The sequence below is a fragment of the Pan troglodytes genome, chromosome 18 (assembly GCF_028858775.2).
Source record: "Pan troglodytes isolate AG18354 chromosome 18, NHGRI_mPanTro3-v2.0_pri, whole genome shotgun sequence".
NCBI classification, from domain to species: domain Eukaryota; kingdom Metazoa; phylum Chordata; class Mammalia; order Primates; family Hominidae; genus Pan; species Pan troglodytes.
In genome coordinates this window covers 53,400,747-53,426,114 of record NC_072416.2, presented here as the reverse complement: position 1 = coordinate 53,426,114, position 25,368 = coordinate 53,400,747, and the positions used below count along the sequence as shown (strand labels likewise).

The 25,368-nt window shown below is 46.3% G+C and overlaps 1 long non-coding RNA gene across 1 annotated transcript in view; it reads left to right on the top strand.

The window, feature by feature from the left end:
* The first annotated feature begins 9,366 nt into the window (after positions 1-9,366).
* LOC112205877 (uncharacterized) overlaps positions 9,367-25,368 on the top strand; it is a 35,384-nt gene continuing 19,382 nt past the window's right edge. Inside the window, exons 1-3 of the long non-coding RNA XR_002939987.1 lie at positions 9,367-9,489; positions 18,809-18,897; positions 24,623-24,707. This is a non-coding gene — a long non-coding RNA (uncharacterized LOC112205877). The remainder of the gene's footprint in view (positions 9,490-18,808; positions 18,898-24,622; positions 24,708-25,368) is intronic.

The following is a 25,368-nucleotide window of genomic DNA, read 5'->3' as shown; positions in this document are numbered from 1 at the left end:
TGTTATTTCATTTCTGGAAGCTACTGCTGTCTTGAAACAATCTTGTAACTTTTATTTCTGACTTTTTTATTGATTTCTGAACTAGAATGTCAGTTGTGTTTCCAGTACTTAGAACGGGGTTTTGCACATAGTAGGTACTCAATAAATATCTGTTGAACAAATAAATGGTTGAAGAAATGAATGATTCTTCCATACATATGAGCAGATGGAAGGGCAGGCTCAGTAAACAGAGTTAGGGCTGGTGGGGTGGTCCCCAGGGTAGAAGGAAAGGCCAGAAAGAGCATGAAGGCTACAGAGACCCTCTACCCGAGGTCCCTGCCCTCCTTGGTTTTGTCACAGGTCCCAGGTACATCTGAGAAGCATTCAAGGGCCCAAAAGTGGGCTGGAACACACAGCCCTTAAGGAGCAGAGGCAGGGCGTTCCCCAGGGCCAAGACATCCCAGAAGATTTAGGTTCTCTGCTGGGCTCCTCAACCCCAGGCTCATGGATTCCAAGCTCCAGAGGCTCAGAAGTCCTGGTTACTGTTCTTAAAACCCTTTGCCAACTTTGACTTACTCTTAAATAAAACCACAACTCCTTGCCACAGCCTGCAGAACCCTCCACACCCTGCCGTGACCTCTCTGCAGCAATCGGGATCCCAGGAGGGAGCAGATGGCCCTCCCGGATAAGGATAATTCGAGGAGAGCTTACTGATGATGGATTAATTCCAAAGCACAGGGGTGGGGTATAAGGGAAGCCAAGGGGTGGCACGCAGGGACCTGGGCCAGAAGCACCAGGCCCAGAGGGCTGACCAGAGGGAGCAGTTCCTGGAACCCAAAAGGAGGGAAAATTGCACACAGCAGAGGCCATGAATGAAGCAGCCAGCCCCAGGCAACCTCCCAGGAGGAATCCGGAAATAAACACACTGACTTTATTCTCCTCTCTCCTTCTGATCTTTTGCCAGGCTCCCCATTGGCAGAACCCAGTCCAGCCCAGGGAGCACAGGAGCTGAGCAATGCAGTCTGAGGGTGGGAGGTGCAGAGCCATCTGGGGAGGCAAAGAGGAGGGCCCAGCTCTGGCTTCTGTCTTTGCATTCTTTCCCTTGATCTTTCAGCTTGGGCCACACTAGCCTTCTCTCTATTCCTGAAAGATAGCAACCCTGTGGTGAGGGCCATAAAGGTGGCTCCTCGGGTCCTCTTTTAAGAAAGAACTTGCAGGCCGGGCTCAGTGGCTCTCACCTGTAATCCCAACACTTTGGGAGGCCGAGGCATGTGGATCACTTGAGGTGAGGAGTTCGAGACCAGCCTAACCAACATGGTGAAACCCTATCTCCATTAAAAATACAAAAATTAGCCAGGAGTGGTGGTGCATGCCTGTAGTCCCAGCTACCCAGGAGGCTGAGGTGGGAGGATTGCTTGAAGCCTGGAGGTGGAGGTTGCAGTGAGCCAAGATTGCGCCACTGAACTCCAGCCTGGGAGACAGAACAAGATCCTGTCTCAAAAAAAAAAAATAAAATAAAATAAAATAAAAAATAAGAAAAGAAAAAGAAAGAACTTGCCATTCAGCAGCAGAATGCAGTGAAATGACAGCCTCAGCCTTTAAGCCTAAGCCATCTTCCTTTCAGTCAAGCCCCAGCTAATGGTTAAGCACGGCAGGGGGCTAGAGCCTGGTGTATCTGCCTAAATGTGGGACTCCTATCCTTTCTCCAGAGCCCCCCATGGGGTGGGTTGATACTTTTCAAAGCTGTGTGGAGGTCTGAGATTCTCTCTTTTCAAATATGCTTCATTCCCCCTTTTTTTTCTTAGTCCCCCAAACTTATAGCTTCATCTCAGACTCTGATTCCTGGAGGATGCAACTAACACATCTGTCCCCACTGGATTTTGCATTCAATGTTCCCTTGAACTGCAAAGCTTCTCATCTTTAAGGTCTCAGCTCCAGTGCCACCTCCTCAGCAAAGCCTTCCTTGACTGACCATCCCCTAAAACCAGTCACTCCTGTGTTATTTCATTTCTGGCAGCTACTGCTGTCTTGAAACAATCTTGTTACTTTAATTTCTGACTTTTAAAAATTGACTCCTACCCTTGAATGTCAGCTGCATCTCCAGTACTTAGAACAGGGTTTTGCACATAGTGGGTGCTCAATATACATCTGTTGAATAAATACATGGTTGAAGAAATGAATGATACTTCCCTAGATACGGGGAGATGGAAAGGCAGGCCCGGTAACTGGAGTTGGGTATGGTGGGGTGGTCCCCAGGGTAGAAGGAAAGGCTAAACAGAGCATTGGGGGCTCTGCCCTTGGCTGCTCAGGAGTCATTTGGCTGACTCAAAACTCTAGGGATTTTCTTGTCTTATAAAGGCACAGGTTCCATCCTAGAGCTTCCCTTTCTGCCATGTGGAGGTAAGGTAAGGATAGACCACTTTAGACTTGGGAGTCTGAAGGTAGAATTGTTTATTTGTAAACAACAGCAGGAGAAATTTAGGGTAGGCTCTAGGTGGGACTTCCCAACAGCAAATAAAAACAATGAGGATTTAAAGGGTTCATAAGGTAGGCCCACTTCCCTGAGGGTCCTTAGCAAGACAGAGGACTGGTGAGACCCTCTTTGGCCTAGCCTGGACTCATGGGTGAACTCCAGGATCTTAAGACAGCTTGAAGATTCTGGCTGGGCTGGGAAGGATAAGCGGGCAGTTGGTTTCCTTCCTTGCCACCCCCACCTTGCTCATTGCTTCCCCCATCCAATTTTCTCTCCACCACCCCAACGTGGGGTCTCTGAGTCCCTGAGTCACTGTGTCCTCCAAGACTCTGCCCCGGCCCACTTCCCCATCTCTCCCTGCTGTGTTCTTAGCCACAGCCTCTGACTTTGGTTTTGTCCAAATGTGTGGCCTCTGGCTGGGATGGTCAGGACAGGTTAGGATGTGGCCCTGGGGCAGATGTTGCTTGTGCCTGCTCACCCCCACTCTCTGTTCTTCTGCTCACAGCACACTAGGCTGTCCTCAAGAAAGCAGGTGTCCCTACCAGCCATGTGCCCCAGGTCGGTGGGAGACTTGATCCCTCAGGGACATGATGCTAACTTCAGGAATGGGCATAGAAGACTGTCGAATGTGTCTGTCTGGGGCAAGGGGCTCCTCAGAGAGGAGCAGGGGAACAGAAGACATGGCCTTGTGATGCTGTTTGAGATCCTGGATCCAGCTATACCTGAAACCAATCTAGTCTTGGATTTTTCAGTCTAGTGAGCCCTTTTTATACTTAGTCCAATTTCAGTAACGTTTCTATTATTTGTACCTAAAAGCTCCTGGGCAATAGAAGTGTTACCTTGGAAAGGCCACCACTAAGCTTCTCCCCAGCAGGACTCATCCCCCAGGGAAGGAGTCTTCAGTGGATAAGGCTAGTGAATTGCCATAGGTCCTGGTGTGAGTCTGTCTGTCTGCAGGTCACTAAGCCAGGCAGTGACCTTGCCATTTCCTGTGCTTCTGGGGGTTGGGTTTTCCCTGGGCACCATGGGGTGGAAGAGATCAGAGTAGAGATCTGGCCCCCATGGAGCACCAGGACATCAGTGAGGAAGGGGCCACATTCCTGCTGCTGTTTGAGCAACCCTGGGAAGCCCAGGTTACGGGGAGCTAGTTGGAAACCAAGCAGCGAACTCCCTGTGCTATACGGGAATGTGCTCAGACCAGCTTGGGCTCCTCTACTGGGGGAGGCTGCAGAGAGGACGCTACCCACCCAGATCTGCCTCTGATTGGAGGACCTATGTCCAGCTGCTAGTATGATGCTGCCTTGGCAGAAGGGACCAGCCTCCCTGAAGGTCACGTCTTTTCCTGGAGCAAGGCATCCAAGGTTGGTTGGTGCCCAATTAGAAAGGCTCCACTCCCTCCTTTTCCCAATTTGGAACACTTCTTTTTTTTCTTTTCTTTTTTTTTTTTTTAAGACAGAGTCTCACTCTGTCACCCAGGCTGGAGTGCAGTCGTGATCTCAGCTCACTACAACCTCTGCCTCCCAGGTTTAAGTGATTCTCCTGTCTCAGGCTCCTGAGTAGCTGGGATTACAGGTGTTTGCTACCATGCCTGGCTAATTTTTTGTTTTTAGTAGAGACAGGGTTTCCCCATGTTGGCCTGGGGAGTCTCGAACTCCTGACCTCAAGCGATCCACCCGCGTTGGTCTCTCAAAATGCTGGGATTACAGGTGTGAGCCACCGCGCCCAGCCCAATTTAGAACATTTCTGAAGTGCCGTTCAGTTCTAGAGCTTCCCTGTGAGGTGGGATGAGGCCTTTGGGGAGACTGCACAGCAGCCCACCTTCTCTACCTGCCCCATTCCACTTCCTTCCTTCCCCTTCTGAGGGTGGTGACCCCGAGAGCACTTCCTGATAAATCTTCTGCTTACTCTTTGTCTCAAAGTCTGGGCCTCCTAGGCAGTCCATCCTGTGAAAATCCCCCATAGCACCATGGGTTCCTCATGGACACTTGTTCCTTTGGGTTAAGGCACTGTCCCTTAGGTGGGGTGGGGTTGGGGACAATACTTTTCCAGAGGAAAGGGAACATGGTAGCCGCACATTTGTTACTGGTAGCCTTTCCAGGCCTGCCTTCCTGTAGAATCGAAGACCACAAATGGTCGGAGAAAGGAGAGGCCCAGATCGGGGCATAGCCAGAAGTGGGGTCCTTGGGCAGTTAGGGGCTGCTAACTGAAGACCAGCATATCAGATCTGCACAATTCCCAGAGATGATCCAATTCAATTTCCCTGTTTAATGACAGCCAATGCTGGGAGAGAGACTGAGCACTGACTGCATGTCAGGCACTGTGGTAGGTCTTTTATGGATGTTAATTTCCAGGGTATTTCTTTGAAACGGGTGGCATGGTTAGCAACCTATTTAATAGTTGAGGAAGCTGAGGCACAGAGAGGATGACTTACTTGTGGCCGCACACTTAATATCAGCATCAGGATATGCCTTGGGGTTCCCTAATGCCATAGCCTTTCCACCTAACCACCACATTACATAGACTTCCCGGAGAGATGGGGAAACTGAGGCACAAGAAAGGATTTGCCTGGGCCACACAACAAAGGGAGGACAAACAGCAATCCCCTGGGCTCACTTTGAGCCAGGAACTGTGCCAGGCATTTTCACACAGGTTGTTGTACTCAGTCCTCCCAGTAAATTCAGGGATGACTAGGCTATGACTATGATGGGAAAAGTGAGCCCAGAGAAGTTAAGAAATTTGACCAAGGACACACAGCAAGTAAGCACAGTACTGGAACCCGAATCGTTGATTCTTTCCTCTGCAGCTGCTGCTACCTTTTCCGCGGCTGTGTTCTCTCTCTGCCCAGCTCCCCACTCTGCTGTCTCATGCCCCTTTGTGGCATCCCTGCAGCCAACATCCCTCTGCCCCTCCACTGCCCTCAGCTCACTGGTTCCCCCTAGTTTAGGGGTGTTCTCCAAATGCCCTCCCTTTGACCCATCTGCAACTCTACCCTACTTTCAAAGGCAGCTCAAAACTCCTTGCCTCCAGGAAGTCCTCCTTGATTCCGAGCACTTCATCTGCAGCCATGTTTGGGTACTGAATATGGCTTCCAGATCGTGTGACCCCAGGTGACAACCTCATAGAGCCTCACTCCCTTTATTTGTCCAATAATTGTAGCAACTCTCTCTCAGGGCTGTGGCAAGAATTTGTTGGTGTTTACAGTGCCTGGAATGCATGCAGTAGATATCTAGTAATTGATCATTATCTTTATAATAATGTGTTCCCTACAGTGTTCACCAAGCAGGCCTGTGTGTATGTGTATGTGTGTGCGTGTACAGGTGTGTGTGTGTGTGTATATATGTGTATATGTGTAGATATATGTATGTGTATATATGTGTGTATATGTGTGTGTTGTATATATGTGAGTATGTGTGTGTATATATGTGTGCGTGGATGTGTGTGTATGTGTATGTGTACACGTGTGTATATATGTGTGTATGTAGATATGTGTGTATATATGCACGTGTGTGTTTGTGTGTATGTTTATATGTGTGTGTATGTGTGCGTGTGGATATATATGTGTGTATGTGTATACGTGTGTGTGTATGTATGTTTATATATGCGTGTGTGTGTGTGTGTGTATCTGTCCAAATCAAAAGATCAAAAGTCTTTGGTGAGTACTTACTGAGTGCAAGGTTTTTATGCTGGGAGGAGGCGCCCAGACCATTGGCCGATGAGGCTCTGATGAGGATGGGGTTGGATGCTCATTACCCTAAAATAGAACTGGGCCTCCTTGGCCGCCGAGCTCCTCCTTGGGCTTAGAATTACCTGGGCAGGGAAGGATCTGTGCATCTCTCAGACCACAGGTTCGCTAAGGCGGGGTGACTCCAACCCCGATCCCACATTTCTAAGGCGCGCTTCCTTCTGCAGATAGGCTGCGCCATCTGGTGGCCACTTTTGGAGAAGCAGCCTCAGGGCTCAGAGCGGCCTAGATCAGCCCATTCTCTGGGCTCATGGCACCATCTAGTGGCTTTAATGCACAATCACGGTCCATTAGCTTCAGCCTCAGCATCACCTGAGGATGAGGTTTTGTAAAAAATTTTGGGACTCCATCTTAGAACTACATAATCAGAATTTGGGGGAATGCATCCACAGAATTTATATTTTAAACAAGATTCCCATGCGATTCTTAACTCTGGAAAATTTTGAGAATCATGACCTTACAAATACTTCTGCTGAATTATTTGCACCTGCTCCTCACCTGTTTGGTAATAAAATCAGCATCCACTTTACGTCTCAGAAAGCTCATTTACTATTTGTTGGCACTACTTATCCTCTTAAGAGGGAGACCGGACAGGCTGAGGTTCTTGCTTGCAATTTAAAGTTGAGGAAATGGGGACCCAGAGAGTAACATGTAGTCACCCACGACCACACAGTGAGCCAGCAGATATCTTCCCTCCTCGCTCTTGGCACGTGGGGGGCAGAAAGAAGGAGCATTTGCCATCAGGAGGCCTGGGTTCTCCTAGCTGCACTTGGCGAGCAAGAGCTCTGCAAAAGTGAGATGGTGTCACTGGGGTGGGACTTGTTGGCCCCTGGGTCATACGATGCTCTTGTTTGTCTGTCTGTCGATTACTGTAGCTATCTGGCTTGCCCATTCTTCATCCTGGTTGGGTCGAGGGTGGGGCTGGGCACTGACCTGTCAATCAGAAATAAGGACATGGAAGTCTTCCAATCATAATACCTTGCACTTGTTGACAGTGTTACAATATTGTTAGGCCCTGTTCTAAGTACTTTACATGTATTAGTTCATGTGATCCTTGCCACAGCCCCTGAGAATGCATTATTATTATGGTCATCTCTTTATGCTGAGGATACCAAGGCACAGAGAAGTTAAGAAACTCACTCAAGGTTACACAGAGAGTGAGTGTTGACCCAGGCAATCTGCTCTGGTGCCCACACTCTTAGGCTGGTGCCATCCAGTGCCCCCGGAGCAAGCAAGATTTGGCTTCTGCACCCTCAATGACATCAGTATTTTCTCTGAGCATCCTTGGCCAAAGCACCGTCCCGCTGGGGCTCTCTTTCTCTATATGTTTATTTGCCTGGTAAATGTTTATTAAGCCCTGTGCTGAGTGCTGGATATATAGCAGCAATTAACCGCAGTCATTGCTCTTGTGGTGTTTGCATTCCAGTGGGGAGACAGGCAATACAGAGCAAACAGACTCATACACAAGGTAATTTTAGATGGCTAGGAGACCTGGGAGGGATGAGGTCAAGATTATCTGATGAGGGCAACTTGAGAATGGGTGGTCAGGGAGGGCCTCTTGGAGGCCCTTGTTAGGTGTGAGTCCTGAAGGAGGAAAATGAAGCAGTCACATGCAGAACAAGGGGAAGAGTGTTCCAGGTAGAGCAGATGGCAAGTGCAAAGGCCCTGGGGTGGGAACAAGCTTATTGTATTTGAAGAACAGAAGGAGGCCACTGTGGCTGGAGCAGAGCGACAGGCACAATGAGCTTTTGTGGGTTTGGTTGGAGAGCATGTGTCCCCATCTCCTTGGGAGTTGTCCCTCCTCCCCACTGAGGACAGTGTTTCTGGGAAGGTGGATTGGGTTACTGTTCTGCCCTCTTCAGAAGCCAAGACAGTTCTAAGCCTTCCTCCTACTACCCTGCCAGGGTGCGGCTGTGATCTAGGCTGAGCCAATGGGACACTCATATGGTTTTGTTTTTTTTTTTTTGAGACAGAGTTTCACTCTTGTCACCCAGGCTGGAGTGCAATGGCATGACCTCGACTCACTGCAACCTCTGCCTCCTGGGTTCAAGCAATTCTCTTGCCTCAGCCTCCCGAGTAGCTGGGATTACAGATGCCCACCACCAGGCTTGGCAAATTTTTATATTTTTGGTAGAGACGGGGTTTCACCATGTTGGCCAGGCTGGTCTCGAACTCCTGACCTCAGGTGATCCACCTGAAAGTGCTGGGATGACAGACGTGAGCCACCGTGCCCGGCCCACTCATATGACTTTGCGTGACATAGATACAGATGGAACAATGGCAGCCCAGGCACAGCAACTGCGGGACCCTGAGGCCTGGTGTTCCCACCTTGATGTCTGCTCCAGTTGCCTGGCTCCCTTATCCTATTCTAACAAATCCCCCTTCGCTTATGTTGGCCAGAGTTTACTTCTGTGGCCAAATGACCCTACTGATGCAGTGGAGGAATGAAGGCAGATGAAGTTGGGCCCAGATGCGCTAGGCCTGGTTGGCCAAGCCAAGGAATTGGGTTGTGTTCCAAGGAAAATGAGGTCCCTGGGGATTTTTCTGGCACTGCCCTTCTGAGATGCTGTGATTCTGTGTGGGTGGCTTCCCACCTATGGGCATGACCTTAATCCACCAGCCCCTGTCCGGAAGCTCTCCCCTGCCCACCCAGGCCCAGGTCCCCACCACACTCTACCACTAGTGCACAATTGCCCTCCGCAGGCACCCAGGCAAGGTGAGCTTGGGATTACTTGTCTATTTCCCATGCACCCCCCATTAGGTCTCTCTATGGCTCAGATAAACATCTCTAAGATTTTATCCCTACCACACACTCCACCAAATGAAGAGTAAAACGAGAAGGGAGGAGAATAGACAATCAGAATGTTCGTCTTATATGTTGTGGAGCCCAGGAAGGGGGCTGAGGAGGGGTCAGGGAGCCAAGGTTCAGCCAGCGCCCCAAGTGCCTCCTGCCCTTGAATTCCGAAGCATCAGGAATCAGTCACGGTAACAACAGCCAGCTGGTGACCCCAATCCCTCTGCACAGCAACAAGCCCTGGCTCTTGTTTTTCTAAGAATCTAGTCAATCCTCTTTCCTGTAAGTTGCAACCCAGTCCTCCCCCTAGGCCGGGCTGAGGACACAGCTTGTCTTCCCAATGGTGTCACCTAGAACTCTGGTTCCCCTGCTCCCTTTCTCTTCAAATAGGAAAATTGGCACAGCTTGACTTTCTTCCACTGCCCTCCCAGCCACAGCTCAGACACCTACAAACTCCCACCGCAGGCTGGAGTGCCCTGGAGCCCTAACTGTGATACCCAAGTCAGTTTCCAAATCTGTACCTTTCTGCGTCTCCTGTTCCCACTCTCAGTGAACTCAGCTGGTTCCTGCCCTTCCTCCCCAATGACCAGCCCTGAGGAATTGACAGCTAGGCCACAGCCGCCTCTTCCTCCAGCTTGACCCTAATTGGAATAAGTACCTCCATCATGGAATCCCAGAGGGACTTACGGTGGGGTTGTAGGCAGTGAGCCATGATTGCACTACTGCTCTCCAGCCTGGGCAACAGAGTGAGACCTTCCAAGAGAGAAAGAGAGAAAGAGGGAAAGAGAGAGAGAGAGAACAGAAACAGGAAAAAGAAAGAAAGAAAAAAAGAAAGAAAGAAAGAAAGAAAGAAAGAAACCATTTAACATTTAAAGTTTACATTTAACAAGGGCTTACAATGTGCCAGGTGTTTTACAAGTATTCATTAATTGATTCAAAAGACATTTATTGAGGGGTGTAAAATGATTATCTCTATTTTATAGATGAAGAAACTGAGGCATACAGAGGTGAAATAGCTTGCACAAATGTTGCTTAGCTGGTAAGTAGATTAGTCATGGCAAAGCTAAGCTAGGCAGCCTGCCTTCTTTTTTTTTTTTTTTTTTTTTCCATGATGGAGTCTTGCTTTGTCGTCCAGTCTGGAGTGCAGTGGCGTGATCTCGGCTCACTGCAACCTCCACCTCCCAGGTTCAAGCGATTCTCCTGCCTCAGTCTCCCAAGTAACTGGGATTACAGGCATGCACATTTTTTTTTTTTTTTTGTATTTTTAGCAGAGACAGGGTTTTGCCATGTTGGCCAGGCTGGTCTCAAACCCCTGACCTTGTGATCCACCCACCTCAGCCTCCCAAAGTGCTGGGATTACAGGTGTGAGCCACCATGCCCAGCCCTTACAGTCTTAATAACTGAAAGACAACAGCTTCTAGAAGGATTTTGTAGCTCTCAGCATTGCCTGCCATGTCTGTACTGGGCAAGGCCTTCCCCGGGCAATTTCCTTTCCCATGACAGAAAAAGGGTGGTGACCACTCTATCCTGGTGTTGTGTGGTCAGCTATCTGGCTGTGGGTGCAAAAAGGATGCACTGAGACCAGGTTTTGAAGGCATTGACAGACACATGGAGCTCTTGGAAGGCTCCTCAGCTTGTCCTCTGGAGTGGTTCTCAGAGGTGGATGATGCCGCAGAAGCAGAAATGCTGCAGGTTCTCGCTTGGAACCTTCCATCCAGTCCAGGCCTGGAGGAGCAGCCATCCCAGGCAGGAATTGCAGGAAAGGCTGCAATCCGTAGAGAGATCTGAAAATGAGTCTATCTTAGTGAGGCAGCAGTTGGGAGCAAGAAACGGAAGCCCCCTTAGACTAACTAAGGAGAAGGGAGTCGGAGTATGATTACAAGAACCCTAGGAGGCCAGCTGGGGGGCTTGAAAATCACGGGCTCAGGCTGCACTCAGCTCTTTCTCCCTGTGGTCTCTGTTCCCCAAGCTCCCCTCTCTGCAGTCACCCTGGACAGCTCACTCTCCCTATCCCCTGACCCCTCACAGTGGCTCCGCGTGATCTCTCGGTCCACTCAGCTGTCCTTCCAGGTCCCTGTGGAGAATCCCTGAGATAGGAACATAGAAGGTGTGGGGGCCAGAGGGGGTGCAGAAGGTGAGGCACCATTTCATCTGTAACAGCCATGACCAGAAATGCTAGTAAATGCTTTTTGAGGCTTGTTTCATCGTGAGATTTTGCTTCAGAGGCCATTTGGGCGTTTTTCAGCCCTGGCCTCTTTGGCTGCTGGAAATAAGATCCCACTCTAGCAAAGGGAGGTCCTTTTTTCTTCTTTTACAATTCCACATCTTTCCAAGGGTGATATTCAGTAAGCCCACCTCAGATGGCGTCTGAGAGTGTTAGATTTTGCTCATCTGATGCTGAGGATGGTGTCTGAAACACAGTCAGTGCTGAGTAGTGGTTGTGAGCAGGAGCGGTTGGCTTCCTGCATATCCCAATGAAATCAGCCCGGGGGCTGCAGGGTGCTTTTCGGAGGGGCCATTCCCCAGGAGAGTGAGGATTGTGGGGATCCCAGTCAGTCCTGTCTCTCTGAATTCAGCCAGCTGCTTTCCCGAGCTCCCAAACAAGGCCGTTTTTTCAGCATCTATTACATTGGTGAAAAAGTAAATGTGGTTTTACTCAATGGTAAAACCACAATTACCTTTGCACCAACCTAATAGGGTTCCAAGACCTTGGGTGTCACAGGCCCAGGCAAATGAAGCTGAGGGCCAGGGGTGAGAGGAGATGGCTGGATTGGAGACTGGTGCATGAACTGGGCATAAGCACTGCAGGAGGGAACTGGGTGGGGCCTGGGAGAGCTGCTTTCGGGGATTCTGAGGCTGCAAGGGAGTCTGTGGTTGGAAATAACCCCCAAGAAAAGGACAGACTGGTGTCAGGGTGTGAAATGTCCTTAGACCTCTCCTCTGCCCCAACCCAGTGACCTAGAACTCAGCTAGTTTTGATGCTTGTTGAACCAGAAATGCTGTTGACTGAGTCTCTGAACCCTCTATTTTTTTGTAGGGGGAGGGAGGGAGTCACATAGAGCTGCCTTTTTTTTTTTTTTTTTTTTGAGACAGAGTCTTGCTGTATTGCCAGGCTGGAGTGCAGTGGTGTGATCTCGGCTCACTGCAACCTCTGCTTCCCAGGTTCAAGTGATTCTCCTGCCTCAGCCTCTTGAGTATCTGGGATTGCAGGTGTGTGCCACCACACCCAGCTAATTTTTGATGTTTTAGTAGAGACAGAGGTTCACCATGTTGGCCAGACTGATCTCAAACTCCTGGCCTCAAGTGATCCATCTGCCTTGGCCTCCCAAAGTGCTGGGATTGCAGGTGTGAGCCACGGTGCCTGGCCTGAGCTGCTTTTTAAAACATGAATTAGTTGCTATATCAGTTAGCTGTTGCTGCCTAACAAACCACTCCAAAGCATAATGGTTTCATACAACATTTTTTTAAAATTAGTCTACAGGCTGGCTGGTGGTTCTGCTGATCCAGGCTTAGCTGATCTGGGCTGGGCTCTCTTTCATCTGCAGAGCTGATGGGTCAGCTGAGCTGGGCAGGTCTATGCAGCCCATGGGATGGCGTGGCTCTGCTCTATGTGGGCTCTGGTCCCCAGCAGTGCAGCCTGGGCTTGTCTTCACGGTGGAGGCGGCTTCCAAGGCAGAGGATGGAAATGTGCAAGGCCACTTGAAGCCTAGGCTCAGAACAGACACAACTTTGCTTCTGACACACTCAGTGAGTCACAGCAGATTCAATGGGTGGGGAAATAGACTCTAGCTTGCAATGGGAGGGGGTACAAAGTCACTTATAAAAAGTTTGAAGACGTGGAAGATTGGGGCTATTTTTGCCATCAATCTACCAAGTCACTAATATTTCTAGCCTTTCTTAGCAAATGCCCAGTATCTACAGTAAACTGAAACAAAATAGGAACCACCCTTTCAGGATGGTTACTGTTAGGATGTGCTGTTTCTGTTTTTTTTTTTTTTTTTTTTGAGATGGAGTTTCACTTTTTTTGCCTAGGCTGGAGTATAATGTCGCGATCTTGGCTCACCACAACTTCTGCCTCCCGGGTTCAAGCGATTCTCCTGCCTCAGCCCCCTGAGTAGCTGAGATTATAGGCATGTGCCACCACAACTGTCTAATTTTATATTTTTAGTAGAGGTGGGGTTTCTCCATGTTGGTCAGGCTGCTCTTGAACTCCTGACCTCAGGTGATCTACCTGCCTCGGCCTCCCAAAGTACTGGGATTACAGGCCTGAACCCAAACTCACTAGGTCTGTCTTTCATATCTCTTACCTATTTGGCCCTGTAGGCAAGTGAGTTGACCATCTCATCCTCCAATACAACCAACTCATGCTCATGAACTGGCTCCCCATTGTCTACAGGAGAAAACTAAACTCCTTAGCTTGGCAGTAAAGGCTTTTTGCCATGGACTATTCCAGGCTTACCTCCTGCCTTTGCCTTTTGTCCCTCTCCTCAGCTCTCCCTTACACCCTAAGTCCTTGTCACACATTTGCAAACACAAGGCCCTTTTTCTTTATGTTCTTCTGAACCTGTCTACTTTGCAACCTGTTCCTTCTGCCAGGAATACTCTTTCTGTGCCTGGAGAAACTTTCTTCTCCTTCAGGTTGTGGCTCAATGCTGTGCCTACAATGTCTCACTCTATCCTTTTGGGCTTCGCTTGATGCCATCCTTCACATCTTGACCCAGCACAATTGACTCCTCCTTCCCCAGCTCTGTCTTTGAGAGTGTTATAAACACAGCCCTCTCACTCCACTGGATGCGGCTGTAGATGTGCCAGACTGCCCTGAAGTGTGTGTTTTCACCAACACACCTGCATTCACATCTTGCCTCCACCACTCTTGAACTCGGTTACCCTGGGCAGGTTAGTTGATGATTTCTTTGAGCCTCAGTTTCCCCATCTGTGAAATAAGTTTACAATATATCTACCTTCGAGTGTTGTTCTGAGAGGCTCAATTGAGGTAGCAGGTAGAATATACTTAGTATGGTGCCTAGAACATAGCAGACGTTCAATAAATATTCGTTGTATGAACAAATAGCCCAGGCCCAAGTCCTTTGCAGCCTCAGCACCTCCCAGCCTTCATGAGACCCTCTCTGTTTCTTTTTGGGCAATAATATTTCTGTTCTTCAATCCATGTCAACTTCTTAATCGCTTTGTGGGGATGAGAGTAAGGGGCACAAAACATGCCCACAAAGTACTTGAAATTATTGCTATTCAGGAATCAAAAGGCAAAGATTAGTTGCCTGTCTCTGTCTCACAAACAAATTAATGGAGTGGCAGCTTTTGGTGCAAAATACAGTTCTTGTCGAAAGGATTATAAGTATTAAATCCAGCTAGAATATACTGTGATTGTATGTGTGTGTGTGTGTAAAGCAAAGCTGCAATAATCATACATTTACAACTAATAAATTGGGTCCTTTAATTCCTCTGCAATAAGCCTTTGAAATATAATCTGTCATTTCAGACTTACTGAACATGACTTTTCATAATTATAATTCTCCAGCACACATTACTACTTATAATTAAATTCACTTTTAGGAAATATGGAGCTTTTTTTGTGGATTATCTGTTCATACGATGTCATGATGGTAAAATTAATGTATAATCTGTTGAATACATTTGGTTAGTTTTTGGATAAAAAACACATACTCTGCTATTGATCAAAAGCTGGAAAGACAGATGAGCTGAACAAAATACATACTACTTCTCAGCAACTGGCTCAAACAAAGCCAAAGCAAACCCAGGCATGTCTTTCCCATCCCTGCCTCCTAAATAGGGCATCTAGGACAATGAAAAAAAAGCATTTGAGTTATTTGAAAGGACACAAATGTTAAATTATGGCCAAATTGTCTGCTGGAGATGACACAGTGTCATAAATTTTGAACAGCAGTTGAGTAAAGGTCTCTTGCTGGATGGATGATCAGAAAACAGACCCCAAAAGGCTCCAAACCAGCAACCGTGTGCAGGAGACATATACGGATTCATGAGTTAAGACACAAAGGAAAAGATAACCAGATAAGGAAAAATGAAAACCCTGAGAAATAGGCACAGAGAAAGTGGGCATTCATGGTCTAACAGCACCATCTTCAGTGTTTTTTTTTTTTTTTTTTTTTTTTTTTTTTTTTTTTTTTGAGGCAGAGTCTAGTACTGTCATCCAGGCTGGAGTGCAGTGGTGCGATCTTGGCTCACTGCAACCTCTGCCTCCCAGGTTCAAGTGATTCTCCTGACTCAGCCTCCCAAGTAGCTGGATTACAGGCGGGCGCCACCATGCCTGGCTAATTTTTGGTAGAGACAGGGTTTCACAATGTTGTCCAGGCTGGTTCGAACCCCTGACCTCAGGTGATCCACCCACCTCGGCCTCCCAAAGTGCTGGGATAACAGGCGTGAGCCACCGTGCCTGGCCCATCTTAAGCTTTTCATCAAAAAAGCTACATTGCATTTTTACAACTCTGGACAAAAATGTTTTATCCAGCTCAAGGTCCAGGCTGGCCAAAGCCATGAATTGGTGTGTTCCCTACTCATGTCTCAAGAGAAGTAAATGCTTCCTGAAGACTGGATTTGAAGAATGATGAGGAAATCTCTCCCCACCAGTGGAAATGTCCTTCCAGGTTGATTCTTTTTCCTAAGGCCCAGGAAGAAGACCTCTGTTTCAAGGATAAGGTTTTCCTGAGAGGGGCAACTTGAATGAGAAGTCAAATATTTAGCATGAACCTGACAACGTGTATAACTTTGACAGAGGTGTAAGAGAGAGGGCACCTCTGCACTTGGGACAATGAGTTTGAGCAAGAGGACTGGGTGAATTGCTGTTGATACAGGAGTGGCTTCCAGGAGCAAAAGGCAGGGAAAAGATTAGAGAAGGTCTATATGTGTATGTGTGTGTGACAGTGTGTGTCTATATGTGTGTCTTTATGTGCCTGTGTATACACATGTTTGTGTGCATGTGTTTATGTATACATGTATCTATGTGTATGTGGTCTGTACATATGTGTGTCTGAGTGTGTAAGCATGTATCTCTAGGGGTGTGTCTATGTGTCTGTCTGTGTATGTCTGTCTGTGTATGTGTGCCTGTGTCTTAGTCCATTTGGGCTGCCATAACAACATTTCATATACTGGGTTACTTAAAATAACAGAATTTATTGCTCACAGTTCTGGAGGCTGGGAAGTCCAAGATCATGGCACCAGCAGATTCAGTGTCTGGTGGGGGATCCCTTTCTGGTTAACAGACAGTGACTTCCAGCTATGTCCTTATGTAGTTGAAGAGACAAGAGGTCTTTCTCTGGCCTCTTTTATGAGGGCACTGATTCCATTCACAGGAGCTCCTACCTCATGACCCAGTCACTGCCCAAAGGCCTTGCCTCCTAACACCATCACCTTGGGAGTTAAGATTTCAACATGGGAATTTTGGGGAATACTGACATTTAGACCATAGCAGTCCGTGCATGTGTGTATGTTTCCATTCTGAGTGTGTGAGTGTGTGAGTGTCCCTGTGTGAGTGTGTGTGTCTGTCTGGTATCTGAGTGTTTATGTGTGAATGTGAGTGTCTGAGTGTGAGTGTGTGTGTGTCTGTCTGGTATCTGAGTGTTTATGTGTAAGTGTGAGTGTCTGCATGTGACTGTGTCTGGGAACTGAGTATCTCTGTGTGATCGTCTGTGTGACTGTGTGTGCCTGTCTGGTATCTGGATGTGTGTGTGTGTGTGTGTGTGTGTGCGTGCGTGGTGTGTATGAAGACAGTGAGAGGGCGAAGAGAGGAACAGGCCTTAGGCAAGTTTCTTCTCCTTTCTGGCTCCTGAATTCTCCATCAGTGAAATGATTCTTTCCCCAGTGAGTCAGTTAATCTACCAACGTTGCCCTGCTATGTGCCATCTCTGTGCAAGGTACCAGGGATGCAGAAGTGGGAGTCAAGGGGCACTGCCCTCACAAGCTATCTGTGGCATCAGGTGGTGGATGATTATGGCTGGCATCTTCCCAGGAACCTCACATCAACAGCAAGAAGGGCCACCACCTGTGAGGCAGGGCCTGCCTTCCCCGCGTTACTAAAAGTACGTGCCTCCCCTGTAATCCCAGCACTTTGGGAGGCCAAGGCGGGTGGATCACAAGTTCAGGAGATCAAGACCATCCTGGCTAACACGGTGAAACCTTGTTTCTACTAAAAAATACAAAAAATTAGCCAGGCATGGTGGCGGGCCCCTGTAGTCCCAGCTACTTGGGAGGCTGAGGTAGGAGAATGGCGTGAATCCAGGAGGCAGAGCTTGCTGTGAGCCGAGATCGCACCACTGCACTCCAGCCTGGGCGACAGAGCGAGACTCTGTCTCAAAAAAAAAAAAAAAGAAAGAAAGAAAAGTACGTGCCCCCACCATGCATAAGGACAGGGTTAGGACTGCCAGGGGACAGAGGAGGAAGTCCCTCACTTGGCAATAGCTCTCTGGCTGTAGCCCAGGCAGTCACTACTCTCTGAGGTGGTGATGGATGCCACTTTCCTAGGCTCTCCATTGTTAAAGACTCGAAATGCTGCAATCTCAGCAATTATGGAGGCATTTCTTGTGGCTATGGTCCAGGCAGGGCACAAGGAGGAAGTCATGGGCAGATTCAAGCAGGAGAGCCTATTAAGACAAGCTCTCTAAACAGAAGTGATGTCAGCACAAAGGTCAGCATTGGCCTTGGGCCTGAGATGAGATCAAGGACTGAGCAGAAATCACCACTGTGTCAACTTAAAGTCTCATAAATGTTTCTCTGGTTTGTGCTATGGAAAAGGAGAAGCCTAAAGATGGAAAGGTATTCGCTCAAGGTCACACACAACTGAGAGGCCAAGACAGGTCTAAGGACATTGACTTTTAAAATTTTTAGTTTTCTATTATTTTTAGAGACATCTCATCTGTCACCTAGGCTGGAGTGCAGTGGCGCCATCATAGCTCACTGCAGCCTTGACCTCCTGGGTTCAAGCAATCCTCCCTCCTCAGCCTCCCGTGTAGCTGGGGCTACAGACATGCACCACTATACACAACTGACTTTTTTATTTTTATTTTTTTTGTTGAGACAGGGTCTTGCTATGTTGCTCAGGTTGGTCTCAAACTCCTGGCCTCAAGCAATCTTCCCACCTCAGCCTCCCAAAGTGCTGGGATTACAGACATGAGCCTTGGGGCCCAGCCAGCATTAACTTTTAATCTCTGGCCTGTAAAAGTATGCACACAATATTATTTAAAACCTATACCTGACTGTCTCCCTCTCCAAAGTCAAGAATAGGACCAGAATAAGGCTGGAGATGAGATTGGATTTGGGGTTGGACTCAATCCCATTTCTATCTCATTATCTTACACCTGAAGGCACTAATAAATATTCAGTAGATAAATAGATGCAGAGATGGACATATAAATAGATGAATAGGTGAATGAACAAATGAATAGATGGATGGATGAATGCATGGATGGATGAATGAATGGATGGATGGATAGATGAGTGAATGGATGGATGGATAAATGAATGGATGGATGAATAAATAAATGGATGGATGAATGGATGGATATATGAATGGATGGATGGATGGATAAAGGGATGGATGGAGGGATGGATGAATGGATACTAAAATTAAGAAAAGGGACAAAGCTGAGGCCTAACAGCCCCCTCCCAGGATTGAAGGCCGGAGTTTGTCCACATATATTTTGTGTGTGTATAATACAGTTGACCCTCACAAAGGTTTGAAATAATTAGTAGCCAGTACAAAATCAGGAGATTTCACATCTTAAAAGTGCAGATTTATGGCTTTTATTCTTTTTTTTTTTTTTTTTTTAAGAGACAGGGTTATGCTACGTTGCTTAGACTGACCACAACCTCCTGGGCTCAATCTTCCTGCCTCAACTTCCCAAGTAGCTAGAATTACAGGTAAGTGCTACCACAGCAGGCTCTGGCTTTTCTTGAAAAAAAAAAAAAAAAACTCAAAAGACATAGTAACACCAGGTTTGCACTCCACATGAAAACAATCTTGAAGCTGAATAGCAGCTGCTCCTTTTGAAGGGAGAATGATTTCTGGTTCACTACAGTCCCTACCATTCCCTACTGTCCCCACACCTCCCCAATATCCTCAGCTACATCACTTGGTCAGCCCCATAGGTATCTGCATTATCAACTCTTAACTTAAAGAAAATCTTTTGTCACTCTTGTTCCCTTCAGTTTGCTGATGCTGCACCAGCCAGTCTGAGGCTGGTATTTTCTTACTTTGCCCTAATCTTCCCCTTCATCCGGCATTCTGCAGTTCTGGGTTGCGCACCCAGGTGACGTTAACCAATGCCCTAACTTAAGATGCAGAGAAGACTCTGCAGCCCACCTCGCTCCAGTCTCCCATGGGAATGGTAAAAGGTCTAGGCAGCTGGGTGCGGTGGCTCACGCCTATAATCCCAGCACTTTAGGAGGCCAAGGTGGGCGGATCACCTGAGGTCAGGAGTTTGAGACCAGCCTGGCCAACATGGCGAAACCCCATCTCTACTAAATATACAAAATAAATAAATAAATAATAAAAAAATTAGCCGGGCGTGGTGGCAGGCACCTGTAATCCCAGCTTCTAGGAGGCTGAGGCAAGAGAATCGCTTGAACCTGGGAGTCAGAGGTTGCAGTGAGCCAAGACTACACCAGTGCACTCCAGCCTGGGCAATAGAGTGGGACTCCATCTCAACAACAACAACAACAACAACAACAACAAAAAGCCACAAAGTCTAGGTAAGGGCTCCCTCATGGCAGAAAAGAAAGGTAGTTTGGGTGCTTGTGTTGAGTAGGCATGCAGGCAGACTTGAGGAAAGGATGAGCCGGCCATCCAGAAGCTAAAAAGGAATGATTTCGGAAAGTGTCCCTTATGCACTTTTGTATTTCATTGACATTTTAATTAAGACTGGAGCACTCTTTGGGGAGCTCTGCTCTGAAGTTGAAATCACTTTAATATGCTGCCCTAGCATAAAGCTAGAGATGAATGGAAGCCTGGGGTTCTCATATGTTTCATGGTACTTAGCAATTCTTTTTCACAATGCATTATGATATTAAGATGGTTTATGAGTTTCTATTGGTTAAGTGCAGCCATATCAAATTATAATTTTTCTCAGTGGATTTTGCTCTGAGAAGATTAAAAAGCACTCAGGCCTTCCCTGGTGGGAGGCAGGTCCCAGGATCACCTCAAGCTCCAGGCAGGCTCCAGTAGTTAAAACTGTTGCTGTAGAGCAATGAGGTGAGCTCTGGTTGAGGGGCGGTTGAGTGTCATGGCTGCAGGGTCACAATCTCAAGTTTAGCAGCACGTTCTGGAAGCTGTCCTAGCTGGGGATGAGTTGATGTGTACTAGGAATTGCATTTCACATAAGACCCTCCTCAACTTTCGTGTGACAAATTTTTGCTTACAGAGCAATGCACTTTCATATCCCATTTTGGTATTTAAATATTTTTTTCTCTTGGTGGCTGAAACCTAAACACAATCAGAATTGCATAATGTGAAGTATTCCCACCATGTTTTTTATTTATAACATCAACTGGATGTAGCTCTTTGGTTGGTGTGTACTTACTGCCCTTGTTCTTCATCAAAGTAGTTTTATCTATATCATCTAAACTTTGTGCAAAATGGCTCCCACAAGCATTGTGAGTGGTATTATCAGTTCGAAATCATTATATAACCTTCCAGGAATGAAATAAGTGAAGAATACTGAAATAACAACTGCTATTAAAGTTTGGGAACTTCAAAAACTAGGGTAAAGAAGGCTCATTTAATACATCTTTTAATAAATATTTGGAATGAGTGGGTACTCATCTGGAAAAAATATAAAGTTGGATCCCTACCTCACAACTTATACAAAAATAAATTCCAGATGAATCAATGTTTTTATACATACAATAAAACATAAAAGAATTGAAGAAAATATAGAGAAACTTTAAAATAATCTCAGAATTGGTAAGATTTTTCAAAATATGACTGAATCATCAGAAACCATAAAAGAAAACATTGATCAATTTGCCTACAAGAAAATCTTTATAAGGCTGCATAACAAAAAAGCAAACATTAAAGTAAAGCAAAATAAATGTGGAAAAATATTTGCAGCTCCCATCTTGCAATAACAAATTTTCTGAATGCATAAAGAATTTCTATAAATCAATAAGAAAAAGTTAAATGACTGAACAGAAAAATGTGCTGAGAATATGAGCAAGACACTCAAGGAAAATGAAATTCAGTTGATCCTTGAACAACACGGATTTGAACTGCACAGGTCCACTTACACGAAGATTTTTTTTGAAAAATTTACGCAAAGGTCAGGAGCGGGTGGCTCATGCCTGTAATCCCAGCACTTTCAGAGGCCAACGCGGGCAGATCACCTGAGGTTAGGAGTTCGAGACCAGCCTGGCCAACATGATGAAACCCCTTATCTACTAAAAATACAAAAATTAGCCGGGCATGATGGCGGGTGCCTGTAATTCCAGCTACTTGGGAGGCTGAGGTAGGAGAATCGCTTGAACCCTGGAGGCAGAAGTTGCAGTGAACTGAGATCACACCGCTGCACTTCAGCCTGGGTGACAGAGCAAGACTCCATCTCAAAATTAAAAAAAAAAAAAAGTTACATGAACTGTGCTTGCCTAAAAGGCAGACACTTCCACTTAATGAATAGTAAATACATTTTCTTTTCTTAATGATTTTCTTTTCTCTAGCTTACATTATAGTAAGATTGTACTATATGATACATACACAAAATATGTGTCAGCTGTTAATGTTATTGGTAAGGTTCACAGTAGGTTATTTGTAGTTAAGTTTTGGGGGAGACCAAAGTTACACATAGATTTTGGACTGTGATGGGAGTTGTCAATCCAACCCCTATGTTGTTCATGGGTCAATTGTACTATTTTTCATTGGCCAGATTGGCAAATATCACAAAGTTTGACAGTATATTCTTTTGAAAAGGTTCTGGAGAAATAAGCAGACTCAATAGTACATGCTTCACTTTCTCTAGATAGACTCATGAGAAACAAGTCATTGTCCCTAAGGGGTGAAACTGGGTGGCTGGTATGTGAAAGAGACTTTGCAACTTAAAATTTTCCACCACATGTATGTATTACCTACTAAAATAGAATATTATTCATAAATATATATAGATATAGATGTAGATGAGATATGTATACAATACTGCTGGCTTGATTCTTGAACTTATTTTTCCATTGGTGTTTGCCAATATAGGCTTTAGCCCAAGAACAAACATTCATGGAATCAATTATACTTTAATTAAAAAGGACTGTTCTCTCTCCTTTCTCTTCTACCCTGCAAACCCTTCAAAACCTCAAGGCTAAGAGAACGAACACATAGTAGGAACTCAGTAAATGTTGTCAAGTGAATGAATGCACCTGACTTGGCCTGAAGTGGGGGCCAGGAAAAACCACTTTCTTCCCACTTTTTTCATGATTAGGACCTGAACACCCATGCTTCCTGGTTTCAGAAAGAGAGAAATTGGGTAGAATCAAATGACAGGTCACCTGGGCCAGACGACGACAGGAGGAAATGGTTAGGTCTAGCTGTACAACTTTAGACATGTTACTTAAACTCTTTCTGAATCTCTGTTTCCCGGTCAGTAAAATGGAGATACTAATTACCTTCTAGGAGATCAGTAAATGTTCATTGAATTGAATAGAGTTCTTGTTAGCAAAGGGAAAAGAGTCTTCATCATAATTGAGATAAATAAAAGTGGGAGGTAGGAAAAGAGGTCAATGTGGTGGCCTTGCGGAGGGTAATGATTGGGGGTGGTAGGGAATGGAGCTTATTTCGTACTTGACTTAAAGATGTGTGGCCCAAGGAGCTTTTAATACTGTTATGCAAAGTTAAATCAGGGCATGGGTAATGTAAGTAAGGCCCTATGAGTGTTCATGACTTGGTGAGCTTTTAAATACATTGTTTATTTGTATTGCAATATCTCTCCTTCCTTCCTTCCTTCTTTCCTTCCTCCCTTCCTTCCTTTCTCCCTCCCTCCCTCCCTCCTTCCTTCCTTCCTTCCTTTTTCTTTCTTTCTTTTCCTTCCTTCCTTCTTTCTTTTTTCTTTCTTTCCTTCCTTCTTTCTTTTCTTTCTTTCTTCTTTCCTTCCTTTCTTTCTTTCTTTCTTTTCTTTCCTCTTTCTTTCCTTTCTTTCTCTTTCTTTTTCCTTTCTTTCTTTCTTTTCTTTTTTCTTTTCCCTTCTTTTCTTCTTTTTTTTTTCAGACATGGATGCCCTGTTGCCCAGGTTGGAGTGCAATGGTGCAATCACGGCTCATTGCAGCTTCCAGCTCCTGGACTCAAGTGATCCTCCCACCTCAGCCTCCCAAGTAGCTGGAACTCTAGATGTGCGCCACCACGCCCAGCTAATTATTTTTATTTTTAGTAGAGACAAGGTCTTGCTATGCTTCCCAGGCTGGTTTTGAACTCCTAGCCTCAAGTGATCCTCCTATCTTGGCCTCCCAAAGTGCTGGTATTTCTAACAGTATGAGTGTGTGTGGATGCTTATGTGCATGCATTCATACACATGTACATTTAGTAAAATGCTTCTAAACTAGGACTCCAGTTCTATCCCAGATCTCCCAGGAAAACCTGGAAAACCTTAGCTAAATGTTTTTTGGGGAGTGCTTGGCTTTCTTATCTGTGGTTGGAGATGATTCCCTTCTAATCTCACTCACAGGGTTGTTTTCTGGTTTTGTTTTTTGTTTTTTAAAAATCAGATGAGGTGAATGAGAAACCAGTCTGCAAACTGGAAAGAGTTATGCACATTAATAATTATGAGGGTTTTATGCCTTTGCTGAATTCAGGCTCTGACTCTTATTAAAAATGCCAACTCCCTTGGTCCTTCTGCTTGGCCATTCATACTCACTCTGCTTAATCATTTGCACCTCAAGGTAAATTAACAGATTAGGCCAAGGAGAGTGTGGAAGAGAGTAATTCACAGTATGAGAAATAATAATTACAACAATAATAATGGCGACATTTATTGGGTGCTAACTCTGCGCTGGACTCAGTAGAGACCTCTCCAGAGATGAGGGATGTATAAGAGAAGAAAAGATAAATTGTGGTTACTCTGGCACAAGCTTGCTAATAGAGTGTTGTGATTTTTTTGCTCATAAGGCTTATGTGCTTGTGTGTGCATGTGCGCATGCGCGTGCGTGCACGCTCATGGGGGCGTGTGCTTGTTAGCATATTGGTTTTCCTCATCTCTTCCCCCTCAGGGGGAGAGGAGACATAGGAAATGGGGGAAGGCTTCCGAGCAGGCTCCACTAATCACATGTGGTACAATGCAGGGATTTCCAAACTGTGAGAGGTTGGGGTCACAACCTTGGCTTTGCCAGTGACCCTGCTGTGTGACTTTGGCCAAATCTCACCTCCTCTCTTAGTTTCATTGTCTGCTCTGCTGAAATGAAAGGGTTTCCTGAGTCACCCTGGTAATAGACACCTACGGTTTTGCCCCCACCCAGGCCTCCATTCAGTTTCTCTGGCTCTGAACTCTGGGTAGAACGGGCCAGAAGGAACCTATCCTTAGTTCCAGGCCGGCGGGGAGCCTAGACTGCTGTGATTGGCTCCAGGATGGGCAAAGGACCCCTTCAGAGCCCTAGCGATAACCAATGGCTTTTGTTCTAGGGATAGAACAGATGCTGTTTCCCAGGGGACCAATCCCAGAAATATGTGGAGCTGAAGCTTCTGGCAGCCTTTTTGCTACCATGAGGTAAGTATCTGTGTGAGTAAGGAAGCAACACAGCCAAACGTGGAGCAGAGAGATAAAAACTGACTCCAGGGGCCATTGTTGGAGCACCTGGATCCAGGTGATCCTGAACAGACACCTCTGTACTTTTCTCTCCTATAACCTAATAAACTTGATTGCTATTGCTGTTCTTCATTTAAGCCTATTTGGCTTGGGATTCTGTCACTTGGAGCTGTGTGGTGACCTTATGCAGTGTTTATGGAGTTTACACAGTGGTTGTCATGGCCTTTTCAGTTCAGGAATCCCAAAGCTTTATGGCTTCTATGATTCTCCTGGGAGTGAGTGGGGCTGGCTGCAGGAAACTGGGTCACAAGGCCTCAGCCACAGTCGCCTTGACTCTGCTAGTGTGGTGGGGGCTTGGCCTCGTCCCCACAAGGAGAGAAAGTGTTGAGTCCCATGTCTCACCATTCTTCATGAGTATAATTATTTTGATGCCAAATTATTAATGGGCTTGGCTGTGACATGTTTTCCCAGACCCCCCTTGGAGATGTCAGGTTATAAATGGTGATCTCATTGTATAATATTTTTAAATCTGAAAATTTAAATACTGAAATACCACTGGCCCCAATGGTTTCAAGGAATGGCTTGCAGACTTGTAGTGATCTCTGCTCAAAACTTAGAAGCT